Consider the following 15,331-nt stretch of genomic DNA (forward strand, 5'->3'; position numbering starts at 1 on the left):
AATTCTTGGTGCAGCACAGCTCACGCTTTGGAAGAGTTCACTTGGTTTCTGACTTTGTCAAAGAATTTGAGCAAGTTGAGGAGGGAGAATTGCCTCCTCCAGAATCTCTGGTCACTGCCGTTCACTTTGTTATTCATCTGCTCCCAGAAATGCGTGACGATGTAGGGGGTGGGCAAGAGGGGGACGTGGCAGGGTCAAACGATCAGAAGCTTTAAAGCAGTACCACAAGGTTCACACAACCATTAGGAAAAAAACTTAATACTGGGTTTTGTGCCAAGATGTATAGAATATAGATTTAGGGATCTTGTGTTAATCTGCATCAGATTTCATTGAGACCTGAATGGCAGCGTTGTGTGAGGCTATGGTGTCCATTTTGTAGGGAAAGCTTTGAGGGAGTAGCGAGGGTACGGATTAGATTGGTTAGGATGGTGTCAGGTATCAGTGAGCACAAGTATGAAGCAGAACTTGAAACATTGGGCTTGTTTACAATCAGAAGACATTACAAGGCTATATTGATAGAGGTATTTAGAATTATGAAGTGTTTGAACAGAATAGAAAAAAAAACGATTAATGAATGTATAAGTAGCAGATAAAGACAGTGATTAAATGGAAGAGTTTTAGAACAAGCAGAGGAAACTTTGTGACACGTAGCAATATGAAGCTGAGTTACTGATTGAAGCTGGGACCATGAAGAATAGGTTTGATAGCACGTTTGAAGTAAGATCAAGAAGGGTCATGCAGACCCGAGACATTAATACTGTTTCTCTCTCCAGAGGTGCTGCCAGACCTGCTGAGCTTTTCCAGCGCTTTCTGTTTTTATTATAAAAACGGTAATATTAGATAAGGGGGACCAGGTATATTTAAGAGCGCTGATTATGCAGATGACAAAACCTGACATAGCCTGATGTGTCCAAATGACATGGCGGTATTGGAATTTTACGAAGTTCATTTCTTTGCACGCTACTCGATTTCATTTCACCTCCAAGGCTTCGTGTATGACCTGCAGCACTGTTAATATGATGGTCAGCGATCACTTTTAACTGCTGGACTCCTTATGATGATACTTCAGTGCTAATATTAGAAATGGATCCCAATGCAGAGAAATACAAACGTGAAAGAATGGGGATTGCCTTCAAACTAGAATAGTGTGCGATTGCTAATGGTGTTCCCGGGGCATTTTGTTCTTGGCGGTAGCAAAACTGAAGTCAATAGGAATCAGGGGGAAAGCTTTCCAATGGCCGGAGTCAAACCTAGCAAAAATAAAAAAATGGTTGTGGTTGTTGGAGGTCAGTCATCTCCTTTCCAGGACATCACTGCAGGAGTTTCTAAGGGTAGTGTCCTGAGCCCAACCATCTTCAGCTTGCTGCTACATCAACGACCTTCCTTCCATCAGAAGGTCAGCAGTGGGTATGTTCACTGATAATTGCACAATGTTCAGCACCATTTCCGACTCCTCGGATACTGGAGCTGTCCAAGTCCAAATGCAGCGTGACCTGGACAATAACCAGGCTTAGGCTAACAAGTGGATAATAACATTCGTGCCACGAAAGTGTCAGGCAATGACCATCTCCAACAAGAGAGAATGCAACCATAGCCCCTTGATGTCACCTAGTGATTATCGTCACTGAATCCCCAACTATCAAAACTCTGGGGGTTACCAATGACCAGAAACTGAACTGGACTAGCCATATAAATACAGTGGCTACAAGAGCAGGCCAGAGGGTAGGAATCCTATGAAGAGTAACTCACCTCCTGACTCCCCAAAGACTGTCCATCATCTACAAGGCTCACGCCAGGAATATGATGGAATAATCTCCACTTTCCAGAATGAGTGCCGCTCCCACAGCACTCAAGAAGCTTGACACCGTCCACACAATTCAGTCCACTTGACTGGCACCACATATTCAAACATTCACTCCCTCCACCACCGACGCACATTTGCATCAGTGTGCAGCACATACAAGATGCACAGCAGAAATTCAGCAAGGCCCTTTCAGCAGCACTTTCCAAACCCATGACAACTACCATCGAGAATGACAAGAGCAGCATATGAATGGGAACAACATCAACATCAAGTCACTTACCATTCTGACTTGGAAATACATCGCCGATCCTTCAATGTCGCTGGGGCAAAACTCTAGAACACCCTCCATAACACCACAGCGGGTGTACAAACGCCACATGGACAGCAGAGGCTCAAAAAAGGAGCTCATCACCACCTTCTCAAGGGCAAATAAGGATGGGCAATAAATGATGGCCCAGCCAGTGATGCCCACATCCCGTGAATGAATAAAAGAAAAGTTGCAGGAGTAGTGACTTCGGTGGCAGAAAACTTGGGTTGTTGCAGTGTATTCTATAGATTTTATTTACAGGAGCCATTTGGTTTAGTGGCAGTGATAAAGGTTGTGTGAACCGCGCTACTAGCATGGGCAGCGGTCAAGAAAGCTGCTCTGCTTTTGATGCGACTGAGCTTCTTGAGTAATGTTGTGTCCTGGAGAATGGTGTGCATTTCATCACGCACAAGATGGGTCATGGGAGGGGTCGTTGGTGGTGTTGGGTGTAGGCATCAGGGAGATGCATGCGGACGTGTATCACTGGGAGATGCCATGCTATGAACAGTTAGCAAGGTAAAACTATGTCAGGCTGTCTCTATACGTATTGATCTTCTGCAGATTTGAGCAGAGGAAGTGGATTGCAGCAGGGGAAGGTTTAGTTTCTATTTAACCTGTTCTCAGTGTGGTCTAAAACAACACAATGAAAAGTCTTGGAAATACTTGTATGTTCAACCACACTGATCGCATAGGGAATGCTATGCTCTCTTTAGTCGTGAATGTTTTCCAGAGGTGGTGATAGAAACATGAAGTCTGGGCGATCCTGTTGCTCGTTATGTGAGCAAGGTAACACTTTGCTCTCATTGATTCAGAATTCTAAGAAAAGTTGGACTCGTTCCGTTCATGATGCTAAGCATTACTGAAACTGTAACATGCTGCAAGGGCCTGAATATTCACCTGTAACCCTGTTTTTTATTATTTCCATCCCCGTCCTCGTCGCCATTTACACTTCCCCAGGAATGTGTTGCACTTGCAAAGGTGAAGGTCATGACTAAATCAATGGTTCGTATTCTGCCCCATCAATGTAGTATTTTCCATGCCACAGAAAGAAGTCACCCACGTGACCTGATTGGTTACTTGAGTCTATTTCTTGCAACAGAAAATAAAAACCTGGGTAATGAGCGGAACGATGGCTATCATTTGTTCAGAAGTTTTAGTTCGCATCGCTGTGCAGAATAAATAAGTGAATATAAAAACAAGGGTAGTCCATTCGGCTCTTCGAACCTGTTCTGCCATTCAGTTTGATCATGGATGTTCTGTATCTTAACTCAGTCTAACTACCTTGGTTCCATAGCAACTACTGCCCTTTGCTTAAAAAAAGATGGATCGCTCTCAGATTGCAAATTTTCAATTGTCCTATCCTGGACAGATTCCTGAGGGAATGACGTTCCAGATCTTACATGAAGTAGTGCTTTCTGCTGTTAGGGGGATTTAAAGGGATACAGTAATTATTAGGGGAAAATATAAGTATACAGTAAGATCTTATTGAAGGGAATGGATACTTAGAATATCCAAGCATGCAAAACCTTTATGCATAAGCAGTTAACAGTCAATGGCCAGACTGGACAGAGAGAAATTTGAAACTTGCACATTCTCCGGGCTTGTGAGTATCATCAAGGCCATACTGGACGAAGAAGAATGTATACATGATGGATTGGGTGTTTCGTAAGTCAGTTAGGTTGAAAAATAACTAAGATTGAGCCTGTTCATAGTAGATAGGGAAAGAACAGATGATCCTGGTTTAGGTAGGAGGGAAGATCTCTGCCTGGGTGAAAAACAAATAGGGACGTATGTTGCATGTAGTTTTTACTAGACTTGTCTGTTTAATGTAAACCTTTATATTGACAAGATCGAAATCTGGAAACTGTTCTTGTACCTGACCAATAATGTATAAATTTGATGAACACTTGTAGTTTAGCAGCGTACTGTCTCATGCGGTAATGAGAAGGCGGTCGCCTTGCAATTGCTCGAATAAACGATCGAAACCTGTATCTGAGACTCCTGTGGTCTGCTTATCAAAGTCACCACATCACTGCCATTACCCTTGAGTGTCTAACTATAATCATAAGGTATTTCCCCATCCTTCTGCACTCCACTGCCAAAGGAAATGGTTTCTCTCTAGCTAGGCTAAAAACTCCTTCAAACAATGTAAACACCTCGATTAGATCATTCCTTACCCTTCCAAGCAACATGTATTCAGGATGCAACCATTTTAGCCCCGGCTCCAATCTGGTGAATCTGGCGAGAAGAATTTGTATTATCCTGAAACTTTAGATCTATTCTCTCCACGCAGCACTAAACATCAGATAATCCATAGGTTAAATGTGGGATTGAACCAAATTCTCAACAAATGGCCAATCAGCCATATGACCCATAAAATGTACATAATGGTAGATAGAAATTGTAATTAAGTTTTGAGTGATCTGTGGAGGCCTTCCTCGCTTGTTCACTGGTGAATTAAGCACCTAGTCTGGCATGATCCACGTTTGGTATGAAATAAAATGTTCTAATCCTAGATATGACGGAATTTATTGATCTGAGAATGGTAGCAATTGACTACTAGCATAAGCCAGAGCACCCTTGAACGGGAGAAAAGAAATATGCTAAGCTAATGACCTTTATCTTCTTCAGCTGCTCCTGGTGAAATGTGTTAGTGCTTGGATGCTGAATAAAAACAAGACTTCTGGAGAATGTTTACAATGTTGCAGGGTGGAGATTAGGAATATCAATGGTCGTATAACACTACTGGGAGTAGGTTATATACTGCCAACAGTAGTTATGCTGCTGGACAGAGCATTAAACAAGAAATAACTGAAGCTTGCAACAAAGGCAATATATGATTGTGAGAGACTTAAATACTATGATAGACTGGTCAAATCAAATTGACAAACGTGGAAGATGAGTTTGTAGAATGCTTTCATAACAGTGTCCTGGAACAACATGTTGTGAAACAAACTAAGGATAAAGCTATTTTAGATTAAGTATTACACCACGAGGCAGGGTTAATTAGTAACCTCAGTCATAAGGTCCTTTGGAGGAAAAGCAATAATTCTACAATCAAATTACACATTAAAATTGAGAGAGACATACTCGAGTCCAAAACAAAATTCTCAAAATAAAAACAAAGCCAATGATGTAGGTTTGAAGGCGGAGCTGGCTGAAGTTAATTTGGTAAACAGACTAAATGATATGATAAATAACAAGTTGAAAACATTTCAAGGAATGATTTAACATTTCATTCCATGATAATACAAAAACAGAGAAAAGCTGGAAGCATAAAAGCAGATAATGAGAGCATTAATAAGATGTTAAAAGGGAGAAACGTACCTTATTTTTCTTTATTCGATCATGAGCTGTGGGCATCGTAGGCTCAGCCAGCATTTATTGCCCATCCCTAATTGCGCTTCAAAAGGTGGTTGTGGGCCGCTATTTTAAACCGCTGCACTCCATGTGGTGTTGAAACACCCGCAACGCTGTTCAGGAGGGATTTCCAGCATTGTAACCTAGTAACAGTGAAAGAACAGTGATATAATTCCAGGCATGTGGCTTGGAGGGGAGTTTGTCTATGGTGAAACCATACCAAGAGTACTTTGTTCATGTTTGTTTTCCATACCTAAGAAAGTCTTTACTTGCCTTGGAGTCAATGAGGTAAGGCTTCACTATATTGGTTCTGGAGTTGACAGGGTTGTCCTATCGTAACTGCCTATACTCTCTGGAGTATAAAAGTATGAGAGGTATCTTATTGAAACATACAAGGGGCTTGACAGGGTGGAAACTACGAGGTTTTTTTTTCTGCTGGTTGGGGAACCTGGAACAGAGGGGCACACCCTTGGAATAAATGGTTGAACATTTATAACTCGGGTGAGGAGAATTTTATTCCCTCAGATGATTGTGAATGTCTAAAATGTTTTACCTTAGAGAATTACACACAAACATCCGAACATATAAAATAGGAGCAGGAGGAGGCCATTCAGCCCTCGACCCTGCTCCGCCATTCAATAAAATCATGGCTGATCTGATTGTGGCCTCAATCCCACTTTCTTGCCTACCTTCATTCCATGCGATTCCCTTATTAGTCAAGAAACTACCAAACTCGGCATTAAGAATATTCAATGACACTGCCTCTACTGCTCTCTGGGGAAGAGGGTTCCGAAGAACTCACAAACCTCTGAGAGTAAAAAATTCTCCTCACTTCAGTATTAAAAGGGAGGCCCCTTAGTTTAAAAATGTGTCTCGCTATTACTTGTCTCTCTCATAATGGAAATCATCTTCTCAGAATCTACTCTGTCAAGTCTCCTCATTATAATCATCTCATTAATCTAATCTCCAACAGACACAGACCCAACCTGTCCAGCCTTTCCTCATAAGATAACGTCCACCTCATCTCAGGAGTCAGTCCTGTGAATCTTCTCTGAACAGCTTCAAATGCAATTAGGTACTTTCCTAAATAGGGGGACCAAAACTGTACAAAGCACTCCCAACGTGGTCTCGCCAATGCCTTGTACAACTGGTGTAAAACATCCTTAATTATATATTCCATCCCGTTGCAATAAATGACAACATTCCATTTGCCTCCTAATCATTTGCTGTAGCTGCATGCTCACATTTCCTGACACATGAAGCAGGGCTCCCAGATCCCTCTGTACCTCAGAGATCTGCCAATCTCTTTCCATTTAGGAAATATGCTGCTTTGCTATTCTCCATTGCAAAATGCACAGGTTTACATTTTCGCGCATTATAATCCATCAGACAAAGTTTTGTCCACTGACTTAACCTGTCTATGTCCCTTTTCAGATTCCTTATCATTTCTTCATAACTTACTTCCCTATCTATCATGGTGTCATCAGCAGATTTAGCAACTGTACATTTGGTACCTTCATTAAAAGCATTGATATAGATTGTAAAGAGTAGAGGTCTCAACACTAATCCCTGTGGCACTCCGCTTGTTACATTTTGCCAACGCAAAAATGACCCATTTATGTCTACCCTCCGTTTTCTGTTAACTAACCAATCCTCTATCCATGATAATACCTTACACCCTACAACTCGAGCTCTTATTTTCTGCAGTAACATTTGATGTGTCACCTTGTTAAATGCCTTCTGGAACTCTGTGGGTACACCACATCCACGGGTTGCCCTTTATCCGCACTACATGTTACTTCCTCAAAGTACTCTAATAAATTCATCAAATATGATTTCCTTTCAAACAAACACGTTGACTCTGCTTGATTGTATTGAGATTTTCTAAGTCGTCCACCATAACCTCTTTAATAATAAATTCTAGCAATTTTCCTATGACAGATGATAAGCTAATTGGCCTGTAGGTTCCTGCTTTTTGTCTCCCTCCTTGCTTGGTTAGAGGAGTTACATTTGCTACTTTCCAATTTAACAGGACCTTTCCAGAATTAGGGAATTTTAGAAAATCAAAACCAATGATATCTGCTCTCTCAACAACCACTTATTTTAAGATCCTAGGATGAAACCCACCGCGGCTTGGGGACTTATCAGCTTTTAATTCTGCTCATTTTTTCAGTACCCTTTCCCTGGTGATTGTAATTGTTTTAAGGTCCTCCCTCCCTTTCATCTCTTTATTCAGAATTATTTTTGGAATGTTATTTGCCTCCCCAATAGTGAAGACAGATGCAAATAAGTGCTTCACTTTTTCCACTATTTGCTTATTTCCATGATTAACTTGTGTAACTCACTCTCTAGAGGACCAACGTTCACCTTAAATACTCTTTTCCTTTTTAAGTACCTGCAGAAGCTCTTAGTATTTTTTTTATATTTCTAGCTAGCTTTCACTCATGCTTTAATTTATGCCCCCTTGTAATTCATGTAGTTATCCGTTGTTTTTATTCTACCCTTTCTAATTTTCTGACCTGCTACTAAACATGTCCAAATTTTATGCATTTTCTTTCAATTTGATACTGTTGTAGAAGTGATTTTCTTGGCAGCTTTTCTTGGTGGAAACATTGAACTTATTTACAAGGCACCACAAGTGCTCACGTAACTCTACAACTAATGAGGAACTCTCTCCTTCAGGTTCCCTGTGCTGCTAACGCATTAGATTACACAGATCATGTGATCTCAAAAAACAGCATTGTTCTGAAAGCTACACTTCCATGTTTACCATAACTATAATTACTAGATAACTTCCCCTTTAAATTTTCTGTACATTTTGTATTTACAAAGATATTTATCTCATGACATTACAACATTTATACAGGTCATGAAATTACAAGTTCAGTCTTTCAGGCGGTTTCCTGCTCCGTGTGGAACTTTGTATGTCCACAACGTTTGGTTCTTTGATACGAACCTCATGAGTCACAGGCAGTTCAATGTCATCGACTCTGACAGAGACATCAGACATGCCTATCCTTGGTTGAGCAACTTCAGCACGAACCAGAGGTTCAGCAATCTTTACCGGTGGAACATCATTTTGTTGGGGTAGATCCATTCTTTTTAAATGATCCACATGCTGATGGGTGATCCAACCCTTCACTTCCATGTGGTATGACAACGGTCCAGTCACAGAGCTTAGTTCAATTGGTAAAGACTTCGGTCCTCCACCAAAATTCCTTAAATGCATTACTTCTCCAACAGTAAATTGTCGCTCATGACTATGCAAATCATCAGTCGCCATTTAGTTCCTTGACTTTTCTCCACCTTCCCCATCAAAACGGAAAGCATCAGGCTTAGTGTTAGAACGATAGAACCATAGAACCATAGAAAAGTTACACCACAGAAGGAGGGCATTCGGCCCATCTTGTCCACACCAGCCCGAGGGCACCCAGGTGCCCTTTCTAATCCCACCGTTCTGCAAAATTTGATGGTCCATCAACTACACCATGCAATGCAATTGGAATTTTTTGCTCCTCAGCTCCAACCAAATTGATTCTCTCCTTGAACCCTCTAGGACATCCTCTTTCTCTATCACTGCAATGCTCTCATTGACCATTGACAACACCCCTCCTCCTTTCCTGTCATTTCTGAACATCTTGTACCCGCGACTATATAACACCCAGTTCTGCCCTTCCTTGAGCCAGGTCTCTGTTATCTGCACAACATCATAGTTCAACATGGCAGCTTGTGTCTGTGATTGCCCAATTTTATTTATCATACTCCGTGTATTCACATACAAGTATAATAGCCCTGACTTAGATTTTGTTACATTCTCCCTCACCCTGACTTCACCTATTTACTTACTATTCTCTATACTAGTGCTAACTGTCCCACCAAGAATGTTGTGCACCCTGGTATTCCTCTATAATATTTCCTCTTGGTTCCCACACCCTTGAAGAGTTAGCTTAAAGCTCCCTCAACAGCGCGGGCAACTCAGTCCCAGCTCTTTCATGTGCAACCCGTCGAACTTGTACAGGTGTCATCTCCCCAAAGCCAGCACCAGTATCCCAGGAATTTAAAGCCCTCCCTCATGTACTATTCCCAACCATACATTCATGCGAATTATCCTGCTATTTCTGTACTCATTGGCATGTGTTGCTGGGAGTAATCCAGAGATTACTACATTTGAGGGCCTACATGCTAATTTTCGATCCAACCCCCGAAATCCTGATTTGCATCACATATTCCTTCCTACTTAAGTCATTGGTACCATCATGGACCACGGCCTCTGGTTGATCACCTTCCCCCAGAAGGGAGTCCTGCAGCTGCTCTGTGACATCCTTCACCCTCGACCCAGAGAGGCTATATACCATCCTGGGGTCATGACTACGGCCACAGAAATGCCTGCCTGCTCCCATAACCATAGAGCCCCCTATCACAACTGACTTTTCTTTCTTTGTCTTCCCCTCGTGTCCAGCCGATCCACTCGTGGTGACATAAACCTGCCTCTAACTGCACTCCTCTGAGAAACCAGCACGCTCACCAGCTTCCAAATTTGAAAACCGATTTTTGAGGGGGACCCAGGGGACTCCAGGACTACCTGCCTACTTCTCTTAGACTGCCTGGTTGTATTCCCATTCCCACTCTGTCTCCAGGCCCTTAAGCTGCACTGTGATCACATGCATGTAACTCTCAGCCTCACGAATGTGCCACAATGGCTCCAGCCGTTGCTTGAGCTCTGAAACCTGCAGCTCAACTTTCTGAAGCTGACAGCACCTCCTGCACATGTGGTCAGTTAGGACACCGGTAGTGTCCATGACGTTGCACATATTTCTGGACACGCAATCCACTTGACTGACCTGCCCTGCCATGTCTGAACTCTACTTCCCTTAAATTAATTTTATTCTACTTTGGATTATTTCTATTACCTTAATTTATTGACTCTAATTTTCCCTTATTCATTGGCAGTTCTCAGTTAAATCCAAGTATAGCTACTTGTTTAAAAATGTTACACTTTCAAAATTACTCACAGGTCCTACTTACTAAGGTTACCACTCTTCTTTCTGAGGGTAGGTAAAAAAGGAAAGATGTACTGCCTCCCTACTCACTGAACTCCCTCAGTCACCGCTGCTCTCAGAATCGCATTGCTTCTTGCACTGACTTTATACCCCCGCTGTTCTCATCTGGGTGCTCCCGACTGCGCATCCCAGGGTCCTCCTCTCGCAGTCCCCTCCAGGCGCAACTGACAGCCTGACCCAGGATTCCCCTCTCGCTGTATCCTCTCGGTTCTGCTGGCTGCTTGTCCCAGAGGCCTCCTCTCGCACTATCATCTAGCTGCTGCTGACTGTCTTCCCCATTGTCCTCCTCTCGCCCCCTCCTCTAGGAGCTACTGACTCCCTCTCCCTGGGACCACGCCGTGCACTCTCCTCTAGGTGCTGCTGACTGCCTGTCACAGGGGTCTCATCTTGTATTCTCTTCTAGGTGCTGTTGGCTTCCTGCCCCGGGGTCCTCCTCTCGCACTCACCACTAGGTGCTGCTGACTGCCGGTCCCAGTGTCCGCCTCTCGCAGTCTCCTCCAGTTGTTTCTGATGGCCAGTCCCAAATTCCTCTTCACACATTCTACTCTACGTGCTGTCGTCTACCTGTCCCAAGATCCTCCTCTCGCGCTCCACTCTTTTTGCTGCTGACTGCCTGTCCCATGGTCCTTCTCTCACACTCTCCTCTAGGTGTTGCTAATTGCCCGCCCCAGGGTCCTCCTCCTGCACTCTCTTCTGGGTGCTGCTGACTGCCTATCCCAGAGTACTCCTCTCGCACTCTCCTCTCAGTGCAGAATGTTGTCAGGGCCCATTGCCTTTGCAGTATCCAGTGCCTTCAGCTGTTTCTTGATATCACGTGGAGTGAATAGAATTGGCTGAAGACTGGCACCTTGTGATACTGGACACCTGGGGTGTAGGCCCAGATAAGTCATCAACGTGGCACTTCTGACGGAAGATTGTTGCAAATGCTTCAAACTTATTTTTTGCACTGATGTGCTGGGCTCCCGCATCGCTGAGGATGGGATATTTGTGGAACCCCGCGGTGTACATATGCCAGATCGACTGAAGCAGTTGAAGAAGGCGGTTCAGCACCACCTTCTCACGGGCATTTAGGATTTGGCAAAAATCGCTGACATTGCCAACGATGCTTCCATTTCATGAAATTTTAAAAAGAATTCCAGGGCAAAATGAAAAATTATTTCGAGATGTGTGGTTTAATTAAAGAAAGCCATCACAGAGAACTTAGCGTTAATTAATTTGGTTGGCTTTGTTGCGAGATGAAAGGGGATTTGATGAACATAGTGCAATTGATGTGGTGTATATGGATTTCCAAAAGGAATGTCATGAAGTGACATATAATCGACTGGTCAGCAAAGTGAATGTCTGTGTACCAATAAGGGACAGAATCAGCAAGGATACAGAATTGGCCAAAGGGAACAGTGATTAATAGTGCAGAGTTTTTTAACAGAAAATATTTCCCACTGGCCGCAATTTGGATCACTGCTTTCCTTGACAAATATTAATGAATTGGATTTGGGCATAAAGGGAATAGTTGAAAAGTTTTAAGGTGACATAAAACTTGGAACCATAGTGAACTGTGAGAGGCGAGGCGTAGACATCAAGAGGATTTATATTGGCTGGTGAAATTAACAGAGAAGTGGCAGGTGAAATTTAAGTGGCGATGCTCATGTGGTGGTAATGTAACTTTGCTTGAAAGCAAGAAGAGAACACTAATCTCTGGGACACAGGTTCGAATCCGACCATGGTATATGGGGAATTGTAAATTCAATTGATAAATCTAGAATAGAAAGTTGCTCACAGTAATGATGACCATGTGTTGAATTTTACTTTGGGGCTGTCGTATTCCACCCCTTGAATTTACCATTGATTGTCACAAAAACACATCTGGTTCACTCATGCCCTTTAAGGAAGGAAATCTGCCGTCCTTACCCAGTCTGGCCTACAGGTGACTCCAGCCAAAAGCAATGTGGTTGACTCTTAACTGCCCTCTGAAATGGCTAAGGAGGCCATTCATTTCAAGCACAATTGGGATGCGCAACAAATTCCTGTCTTGCCAGTGACGACAACTCATCATGAAAGAGTTGAGGGACCTCCTAAAAGTGTGAAGTGATAGACCTTTTGGTAGAGAAATAATGAGGAAAGGCAACATAAAATAAAGGATACAATCTCAATGGTTTACAATCGCAGAGGGACCTGGCAGTACACGTACTCAAATTATTGCTTGTGGCAGAATTGGATGAGAAGGCAGTGAAAAAGTTGCACATGATCCTGAGTTTTATAATTAGAGGCAAAGGGCAGAAAAGCAAGGAAGTCATAATGAGCCTTCACAAAACATTGGTTCAGCTTCAACTGGAGTACTGTGTCAAAACCTGGACACCACATTTTAGGAAGCCTATGATGTGCGATTTTATCAAATGTCTTTTGGATGGCCATATGCACCACATTGAAGTCTTTGGAAAGGGGATGCAGAAAAGATTCACAAGAATGGTACCAGGGGTGATGCACCTCATTTCCCAGGATGGATTGAAAAATCTGGAATAGTTCTTCTCGGAGAAATGAAGTATAAGGGGAAATTTGATAGGGTCGTTCAAAGCCAAGGTGGCTGAACAGAGTAGACAGAGATAAACAGATGGTTCGAGAGCCAGAGGACACAGTCATTTTGAAATCAGCTTAACGCCCATATGAAATATTTAGTTAGGGACAACATGGTAATGAAATTTAGTCCTCTCGTAAACATGGCCTATGCTAAAATTAAAATTGCTTCATACAACAGCATGAATATCAGTAACAACTTGTGGGGATTCTAAGTGATGCCTGACATCCGATATACGGCTCTATTAAAGTCAAATTATCTGACTTTAAGGAGGAGCCTATTAAATGCCACTGGTGTGATGCTGACTGTTTTGCTTGCCTGTTGTTGTCCAATTCCGCAGTTTTGCAATTATGTATCATGTTTAGTGCTGAAAACCGAGTCAAGTAACTTCAGAGAGGACTAATCAAAAAACAGCATATGCAGTGCCAAGAATAGGCATTGGAACAGTAAGATTAAAGCTAAATACTGCGGATGCAGGAAATCTGAAACAAAAACAAAAATCGAAGGAAAAACTCAGCAGGTCTGACAGCTTATGAGGAAAGGGCGATCGAGTTAACGTTTCGAGTCCATATGACTCTTCATCAGAACTAAAGAGCAATAAGAAATTTGGTGAAATATAAGCTGTTTAAAGGGGGAGGGACAGGTGCAGCTGAATAGAGGACCAATGATAGGTGGAGGCATATGAGAGATTGCCAAATATGTCATAAACAAAAGGACAATGTAGTGATATTAACTAAAGGATGTGCTAATGGTGCCATTAAGGGTAGAAAGCAGGATGAGCAAGTGACAGGTAGCCCTAGTGGGGGTGGGGTGGAGGGGAGGGAGGAGGGGGGGAGAGGAATAGAAATAGGCTAAAAGGTGGAGATAAAACAATGATTGGAAATAAATTATAAAAATAATAATATAAATCGTTGGGAAAAGAAAACAATATATATATAATATATATATATATATAATAACAATAAATATTAGCAAAACTGGATCAGAAAGTGGGCGATGATGGAGGAAAGCGTTGATGATCTAAAGTTGTTCAACTCAATGTTATGTCTGGGAGGCTGTAAAGTGCCTATTCGGAAGGTGAGGTGCTGTTCCTCCAGTTTGCGTGAGCTTCACTGGAACATTGCAGCAGGCCAAGGACGGAAATGTGGGCATGAGAGCAGGTCCGTGTGTTGAAATGGCAAATGACAGGAAGGTCTGGGTCATGCTTGCGGACAGACTGAAGGTGTTCTGCAAAGCAATCAGCCAGTCTGGGTTTGGTCTCTCCAATGTAGAGGAGAAGTATTGGGAACAGAGAATGCAGTAGACTAAATTGATGCAAGTTCAAACGAAGCGCTGCTTCACTTGAAAGCACTCTTTGGGCCCTTGAATGGTGAGGAGGGCGAAAGTAAAGGGGCAGGTGTTGCACCTTCTATTGTTGCATGGGCAAGTGATGTGGGAGGAAGTTGAGGTGTAGGATGTGGTGGCGGAGTGGACCAGATTGCACCGGAGAGAATGCTCCCTACGGAAAGCCAACAGGTGGGGTGAAGGGAAGATGTGTTTGGTGATGGCATCAGGCTGGATGTGGTGGAAATGGTGGAAGATGATCCTTTGAATGCAGAGGCTGGAGGAATGATAATTAAGGGCAAGGGGGACCCTTTCATGGTTCTGGGAGGGAGAGGAAGGTTTGAGGGCGGATGCGTGAGAGATGGGCCTGAAACGGTTGAGGGCCCTGTCCTCATCTCCTCTGGAGATCTTCCCTCCACAGCTTCCAACCTCCTAGACTCCCAAACTCGGATGGCCCGTTTCTACTTCCTACACAAAATCCACAAAGAGGACTATCCCAGCAGACCGATCGTGTCAGCATGTTCCTGCCCCATGCAACTCATTACTTGCTCTCTTGACTCCATTCACTCTCCCCTGGTCCCGTCACTTCCCATCTACATCCGCGAATCCTCTGATGCCCTACATCATAGCAACAATTTCCAGTTCCCTGGTCCCAACCGCCTACTCTTCACATGGATGTCCATTCCCTCTACACCTCCTTCCCCCACCGGGATGGTCTGAGGGCTCTCCAATTCTAACTTGAACAGAGGCCCGAACAATCCCCATCAACCACCAATCTCCTCTGTCTGGCTGAACTTGTTCCCTCAATGAACAATTTCTACTTGAACTCGTTTCACTTCCTCCAAATAAAAGGTGTGGCTATGCGTATCCACATGCACCCCCGTTATGCCTGTCTCATTATGAGT

The sequence above is a fragment of the Cetorhinus maximus genome, chromosome 21, assembly GCF_964194155.1.
Source record: "Cetorhinus maximus chromosome 21, sCetMax3.hap1.1, whole genome shotgun sequence".
Lineage (NCBI taxonomy): Eukaryota > Metazoa > Chordata > Chondrichthyes > Lamniformes > Cetorhinidae > Cetorhinus > Cetorhinus maximus.